We start from the raw sequence: 2349 nt of genomic DNA, 5'->3' as shown, positions 1-2349 counted from the left end.
GGATTCTGTCCCGGTTGCTCCTCTTCCAGTCCAGCTCTCTGCTGTGGCCCGGGAAGGCAGTGGAGGATGGCCCAGGTCCTTGGGCCCTGCACCCGCATGGGAGACCAGGAGGAGGCATCTGACTCCTGGCTTCGGATCGGCGCAGCGCACTGGCTGTGGAGGCCATTTGGGGTGTGAACCAACAGAAGGAAGACCCTTCTCTCTGTCTCTCTCTCTCTCACTGACTAACTCTGTCTCTCAAAAAAAAAAAAAAAAGATATAGTCATTAAAACTAAGTAAGTTCTACCTTGCTTCTTATGGAGCCCATGGGTATATATTCATTCAAAGGACCTTGGGGGATGCACAGTTCATGTTGTGACTGGGAGTTCAACAACAGGGAGCCCTGCATTCAAAACTATCTCACTGCAGGAATTCAATAAGGTCGGCCATAGTCATGGACATTTCCGCCCCTGTAGTATTGTAGAAAGCCTCAATGTCTTGAAGAACTCTCTTGTCTTATTCAATAACAAAGCAAGCCATACCTTTCTTTCAAATCGACCCCCTCTGCCAATTCTGTGAATATGGTTTTCACGATTGCTGGACAGATAGTAGTTATAACCAAAGACACTTGTACATGAGTCCCATGAGCCAACAAGTTGGCAGTGTTCAGCACCCAGCTTGACTCTCATTGCAACTGTCTGATGATGACATCTCTTTGCTTCTGGTGCATGTCACCGCGCTGAGCAGAAACTGGGAAGTCCTGGCATGCATTGTCTCAGTGATCCAGTCCACTTTGCACATTGTTTTGAGAAAAATGGTGGCCTGCAAGGCACAAAGCTTATCCAACTTCTGTTCCTCTCTTTCAATATTAACGTAGAACTGTTGGATTCTTCCATGGGTCAGGCTTCCTTCTTCACCAGAATTTGAATTAGATCTCTCATGATTTTTTTTGGTAATTTCTACCACATCGATTGGCTTGTGGCAGAAAGCAGCACAAGACCTGAAAACTGGTATTTAATTTAATTTAATTTTTAAAAATTTATTTGGCAGGTAGAGTTACAGACATCGAGAGAGAGAGACAGAGAGAAAGGGTCTTCCCTCTGCTGGTTCACCCCCTAAATGGCTGCTACGGTCGGCACTGCGCTGATCTGAAGCCAGGAGCCAGGTGCCTCCTCCTAGTCTCCCATGCGGGTGCAGGGCCCAAGGACCTGGGCCATCCTCCACTGCACTCCTGGGCCACAGCAGAGAGCTGGACTAGAAGAGGAGCAACCGGCACAGAATCGGTGCCCATATGGGATGCCGGTGCCGCAGGCGGTGGATTAACCAAGTGAGCCATGGTGCTGGCCTGGTATTTAATTTTCAAAAAATCTCACCGGTTTGATCCTTAAACCCTTGGGCCAACATTTCTTCTGCTTAATCCAAAACATTTTGATCCATTTTGGAGAAAGATTATCTTCTGTTTACCATATCAAATACTCTTTCTGGGGTACAAACAACAATATGTGGTGTTTCAGCCTGCAATTTTTGCATTTCATGTCTGCTGTTGCACCAATTCAGGCATCACAGGTTGTTCTCACATAGTCTCCAAGTGCCAGAATTATCTTTTGGATCTTCCATGCCAGGAATGATAGCCTTTTGCTGATTAGCTGAAGGTATCTCAAAACCACAAGCATAGAAATTCTGAAGAAGAGACTGCTTTAAATTCTTCTTCTTCTTCTTTTTTTTTTTTTTTGGACAGGCAGAGTGGATAGTGAGAGAGAGACGGAGAGAAAGGTCTTCCTTTGCCGTTGGTTCACCCCCCAATGGCCGCCGCTGCAGCCGGCGCACCGCGCTGATCCGATGGCAGGAGCCAGGATCCAGGTGCTTTTCCTGGTCTCCCATGGGGTGCAGGGCCCAAGCACTTGGGCCATCCTCCACTGCCTTCCCAGGCCACAGCAGAGAGCTGGCCTGGAAGAGGGGCAACCGGGACAGAATCCGGCGCCCCGACCGGGACTAGAACCCGGTGTGCCGGTGCCGCTAGGTGGAGGATTAGCCTATTGAGCTGCGGCGCCGACCTGCTTTAAATTCTTATAATCAAAGTTAGCAACAACCTCATTCCAGTTGCTCTTGATGCCATCATTGGTGTCCATTTCCGCTGCACTGCCATGTCCTCTGTTAGACTCCACAGAACTGCCAAACAAATCCAAAGAGCCACTCAGTGCCTCACTCTAAAAATATTTTATTTATTCACACGAAAGGCAGTCATAGTGAGGGAGAAAGAGACTGAGAAAGAGATTTTCCATCTGCTCGTTCACTCCCCAAATGACAACAATGGCTAAGACTGCACCAGGCTGAAAACAGAAGCCAGGAGCTTCTTCCAGGTCTCCCATA

General features: G+C 48.1%; 1 pseudogene; it reads right to left on the bottom strand.

Annotated features, from left to right (window-relative positions):
* Nucleotides 1-399: 399 nt before the first annotated feature.
* LOC100343744 (eukaryotic initiation factor 4A-II-like) lies at nucleotides 400-2025 on the bottom strand (annotated as a pseudogene).
* Nucleotides 2026-2349: the final 324 nt, after the last annotated feature.

This window comes from Oryctolagus cuniculus, chromosome 12, assembly GCF_964237555.1.
Source record: "Oryctolagus cuniculus chromosome 12, mOryCun1.1, whole genome shotgun sequence".
Lineage (NCBI taxonomy): Eukaryota > Metazoa > Chordata > Mammalia > Lagomorpha > Leporidae > Oryctolagus > Oryctolagus cuniculus.
The sequence above is the reverse complement of the archived record's forward strand: the minus strand, read 5'-3'. Positions and strand labels throughout refer to the sequence as shown.